The sequence below is a fragment of the Corticium candelabrum genome, chromosome 3, assembly GCF_963422355.1.
Source record: "Corticium candelabrum chromosome 3, ooCorCand1.1, whole genome shotgun sequence".
NCBI classification, from domain to species: Eukaryota; Metazoa; Porifera; class Homoscleromorpha; order Homosclerophorida; family Plakinidae; genus Corticium; species Corticium candelabrum.
This window is the reverse complement of record NC_085087.1, coordinates 2,159,261-2,164,614: the sequence shown is the minus strand read 5'-3', so window position 1 is coordinate 2,164,614 and position 5,354 is coordinate 2,159,261. Positions and strand designations below refer to the sequence as shown.

The 5,354-nt window shown below is 42.5% G+C and overlaps 2 long non-coding RNA genes across 2 annotated transcripts; one reads left to right on the top strand and one right to left on the bottom strand.

Moving 5' to 3' along the window:
- Positions 1 to 272: 272 nt before the first annotated feature.
- Positions 273 to 3,576, bottom strand: LOC134177550 (uncharacterized). The gene is made up of 4 exons (XR_009969543.1): positions 3,410 to 3,576; positions 835 to 964; positions 541 to 644; positions 273 to 483 (listed from the first exon to the last, which is right to left on the bottom strand). It is a non-coding gene; the product is annotated as an uncharacterized LOC134177550 (long non-coding RNA).
- An 81-nt stretch (positions 3,577 to 3,657) lies between these two features.
- On the top strand, positions 3,658 to 4,836 carry LOC134176684 (uncharacterized). The gene is made up of 3 exons (XR_009969329.1): positions 3,658 to 3,782; positions 4,432 to 4,613; positions 4,669 to 4,836. It is a non-coding gene; the product is annotated as an uncharacterized LOC134176684 (long non-coding RNA).
- Positions 4,837 to 5,354: the final 518 nt, after the last annotated feature.

Genomic DNA, 5,354 nt, shown 5'->3' with positions numbered 1-5,354 from the left:
AACTGAGACTGTATGCAGCATGCAGACTAGAGACATCCACGGTGCCACCGGCACATTTGAAACATTGGCTTTTGCGATTTATTATGTGGGAACAGTTTACAGTTAGATACACCAAATACACTACAGGAGGGAAAAACACTCTTTGGCTCTACTGGAGAAAGTTTGTGAATTAGAAGGTTGACTGTATATACGTATGTGTGATCAATAACAATCTCTACTCCTCTATGTCATAAACAGCGCTATAATCTCCCAACTGTATCTAGAGACTATATGCTAATATGTGTTTGTGCACAGCAAATACAGATCACCCATAATATATCCAAAATGATATGTACAGAGACCCATTCACAATGGACACACAGTAACACATATTTTCAAACATTTTCTTAGAGACTACTATAGTATCATCTATGTTATGTAGTCACACAACTTCAAATAGACTTAGTAATTCTTCTTGATAATCTTGGTTAGCCGTACAAACACCTGAAAATATGGCAATCAGTACAATTCTACTATGCCGCTTGAGAATAGTGATTGAACCTCTGGCAGAATCACACAGAATGTAAAGGCAAGTAATTTGCCTTCTGGTAGTGCTTTCTGCATTTCTTTCCATGAATAATTTTTGTAGGTATGACAGCTTCCGCCTAGGTTACAACGTACTAATTCAGATCAACATGATGGCAAGTGGCAACAGATAAATTAGAAACAGTTATCACTGCATTAATAAAATTGCTCCATAACAGCAACTAACAAGCACATACAAAGAAAAACGAGAGCCGCTAGGCTACGTGAGCAATGACAAAGTGACATCAATTCATTGTCATGATTTCTCACTATATTTCCTTTAGAGGGAAGTAAGAATGTGATCTCCATTGTAATTGTGTTCTCTCTTCTTTGCTCCCTCGCTAAAAGTTGTGCATCTGGCTGATGGTACTTTGCCTTTTGCAACATTCACTAACTCCACCTACAAAATCAACATCTCTGAATTAACTCTAATGGTTAGATCTATAATAGAGTTATACTTGAAGTATTAAATACAAGACTCTGTAATCACTGCACATTTTGAAGGCAAACAGATGTTCACACAAACTGACAGACAACAGACTCTCTGACTTACAAAACACCATACAATACTAGTAAATGAAGCTGTGTTTATACCGTCGCTTCAGAGCTATGAGTGTGCAGTGTGTGTGTGTGTGTGTGTGTGTGTGTGTGTGTGTGTGTGTGTGTGTGTGTGTGTGTGTGTTTGTTTGTGTGTGTGTGTGTGTGTGTGTGTGTCCGTGTGTGTGTCTGTGTGTGTGTCTGTCTGTGTGTGTGTGTGTGTGTGTGTCTGTGTGTCTGTTTTTGTGTGTGTCCGTGTGTGTGTGTCTGTGTGTGTGTGTGTGTGTGTGTGTGTGTGTGTGTGTGTGTGTGTGTGTGTGTCTGTGTGTGTCTGTGTGTGTCTGTGTGTGTGTATCAACAAAACAAATATGGACAGCACACTCATTGAACATGAGTGTGCTGTCCATATTTGTCTTGTTGATCTGGAAAAAGCTTTTGACTCCGTTCCTAGAGAAATTCTCAGACTACTTTTGAAAGAGAGAGGCATTGAGGAACGAGTTGTACAATTGATTGTTGACATTCACGATGGAACACATTGTGTTGTCAAATCTAGTGGCGAGATCGAAGTCATCAAAATTTGAAGTTACAACTGGTGTACGTCAGGGTTGTACTATGTCTCCTGTATTATTTAATCTCGTCATAGACAAGATTGTATGTGAAGCACTAAACAAAGCTAAAGTTGGCGGAGTAGAAATTGAATACAGGAAAGAGGGAAGTCTCTACATGAACTACAGAGTCAAAGCTCAAGGAACTAGTGTCATTAAAGCTGCTATGTATGCTGATGATTTAGCTTCAATTGGGAAGACCTCCGGTGAACTACAAAAGTTAGTAGACAGTCTACATGAGTCCTGCTGTAAATGGGGAATGAAAATCAGCATAAAAAAACAAGTTTTGAGCATTGGCTACGAACAGGCACATATTCTTCTTGACAGTTCTGTTCTTGAAAACGTTACAGAGTTTACTTACTTGTGGAGTATCATGAGCCTAGATGGTGGATGCATTGCTGAAATTGATGCTCGTATAAGCAAAGCAAGTAAAGTTTTCGGTTCCTGGAAGAAAAGGGTATTTACCAACAGGCAGTTTTCAATCTCCACAAAAATGAAAATTTTTCGTGCTTTGGTGAGACCTGTTTTGCTATATGGATGTGAGACTTGGTCCGTTACACAACCAAACTTGCAACGTTTAAATACATTCCACATGCGGTGCATTCGATCGATTCTTGGTGTCTCAAGATGGAATAAACTCAAGAATTCAGACAATTTAGAACGAGCTTGTGAAGACCCTATTGATATGACAATACAGAAACAACGTTTGCAATGGCTGGGCCATCTGCTATGCATGAATGACAATCGTCCCCAAAGACAACTACTTCGCAGCAGACTTAGTAATGCCTTCTTAGTGTGGCACGCCTGTGCCACAGGAATGTGCCACGCCTCCTTAGTGTGGCCCAATCAAGAAGCATTCATTCCTTTATGTGTACGTGGTAACCAGAGACAATGGACGAACAGTCAATCGTGGCCCAATCACGAAGCATTAATTCCTTTATGTGTACTTGGCAGCTAGAGACAATGGACGAACAGTCAATCGTACGCGAGACCTTCATGAGAGAGTTTTATTACCAGAACAGTGTAATTCAGGTTTGCGATTGTTAGGACTCTAGGACTTGTCGGAAATAGACAACAGGACCCGCCTGTCTACAACTGCTGACCCGAAATCGATCGCTTTCTTGGTTTTAACTAATAATTTTCGATAGTTATACGGGAACGCAATGATTAGACGTCCCGTATGTCAAAATCCCGCGTTTCGAGATGGACGACAACTTTTCGTGTGCTAAAGAAAAACATTTGAGCGATTATTTCAATGAATCCAGAAGGTATTACATGCTTTTTATACACAACTCTATATTTGTGCACGTCTACCTCAAAAACGCAGTTGGAATCCTACCAGATGAAAGAAATCGTTTTTTAGTGAATACTGTGCACTGATGGAGGCGCACTAGCTGTGAGCCTGAGTAAGATATCGCGTGTACAGATGCGCGACGCGAATGCGTCTGCTCATGGCAACAGCGTAACCTCTAATGCTGTTGAGTCTCCACAGTCCAGAAAACGTCGTTTGGCTCTTGAACGTCAGCGCCGTCGGCGTAGTAAGACCAAGTCAGATAAAACGTTGAACAAGTTAGCTGCGCAAAAAGCTAGCCTCCGCGCTCGGGAACGAATGAGAAGAGCGAGATGAGGCTCGAGATCATGACGTGACGTAACTTTGAACGCAGGGCTTGTGAAAGCGAAGACGGGCGTAGAACCAGACTTACGTCCAAGGTTGTACTCGAGTGTGAACGTAGACTTCGTGAAACCGAAGGAGAACGTCGCTCTAGTCTACGGAAAATGGCGAAACAGAGCGCGAACGTCGTACCCGTGAGTCCAGTCGGGAGCGTTGCTCAAGACTCCAACAAAAAAAGCCAAACGTAAGACAGTCAACGTTGATAGTGATTCGCGCGTGCAGGCACATTGGCGAAGACACGTAGAGTCTAGCCGCAACGACAGCTGTGATACCGACGAACAAACTCATTCGATGAGAGATATAACAACAACAATACTAATATGTCGAGTGATTCTAGATCTGTTTCTCGTTCACAGCATATGTTGGACTGGAGATGTTGGAATACTGCTGCCTTTCAGCAAACGGTAAGAAAAACCCTTGCCCAATTTCATGAATAAATGTCAGACTTGCGGCTTGTCGCGTGTGATTGTGCATGTATGTGACCGCTGCAATAGAGACAAGAGCATTCCTAGACTGTTCTCACAAGAGAACAATGCCATACCTGGCCCTGTACCCGACTGTCTCGCACATTTGTTGGTTGTAGACGAAATGTTAATGATATCTCTCAATTGTGCCAAATGATCCAAACGTACGTGTTCCCATTCGGTCAGTATAGTTATCGAGGTGATGTTGTCAATTTACCGCAAGACATTCAATCATTAGCAACCGAGTTACCTCGTGCTGGTAAATCTGTCGGTGTGATTGTCGTTCGACGGCGTATTGGTAAGTCTGGTGCGCACAAAGACTTTCGAGTCAGACGTGATCGCGTACTGCATGCGCTGCTTTGGCTGAAAGAGCACAATCGCTAATACTCGAACGTAGAATTAATCTACTCGGTGCTCAATACTCTTCCTGAAGACGGTCAGTTGCCTGATCTTCAGGTGATAGAAGATGATGAAATCGCCGTGAGCCAACCGTCTGGCCCAGACGATGACATTGATTAAGATCACTAGATAATTTTTGCTTGTTTTCATCATCATCATCATCCTCTAGCACAAGTTACTGTCATTCTAGAAACTAATGATAACGTTCTCAACATGGACGAGAGCGATCTCGACGTGATCGACAGCGGTGTCGTCAACCAGGCTAGCGACAGCGGTCCAGCTGCAGGAGGCTAGAGGCAGAGGCAGAGGCGACAGAGAAGCAGTGAGAGGCAGAGGCAGAGGCAGAGGATACATCTACCCGTACGCACCACCGTATGTTCACTAAATCTTTGTGTACGCATGAACATGTAAGACATGATACTAACAGGTATTTCGTGATTGATGTAGATTTAATCAAGCAAATTTGAGTCACTGTGAACTGTCCTACCACACACATTATCATAACCATTCACAAGATCATCTACCAATACTTCAATTACAGCGTCAAGTGAAACAATTAACCAATCTAATAGTAGCCATGGAAAAAAATTAATCAGTATCTATCTCTATATATTCAAATCATATATCTCTAGACCTAGCATAAGTGTACTATTTCATTTGTGTGTGAGCATTCGCGATATTTCCTTCAGTCGTTTCGATGGCAGTCGTAAGCAGTCGATCGTACTTGAAGTCTGTCAAAGCTTGACTCCATGCAGCTTCGCGCTGAACCAGGAATGACAAAGGCGCTGAGAGACTGAATAACACGGTGCATGTAATGCTAAGTCTGCGTTGTTTTCCTGATTTGAAGCAATAAATTAATTCCTTTATGTCGTACGTGCATGCCAACCTAGAGATCGATGTACGTCTTCTAACTGCATAGAAAATACTGTGAAGCGACGTCATGTACATCAAGCGACCGGATCCAGAAGAAAGCAGCGTCAACGTTTCCTACGAATCTTTCTTGCAAAACGACGTCGATCGTTCATCATCAGTCCTACTTAGAACATATTGCTCTCTTGAAGATCGCGGATGACATGCTGGTGGTGTGCATGCAACAGTGCACGGTCCCATGGG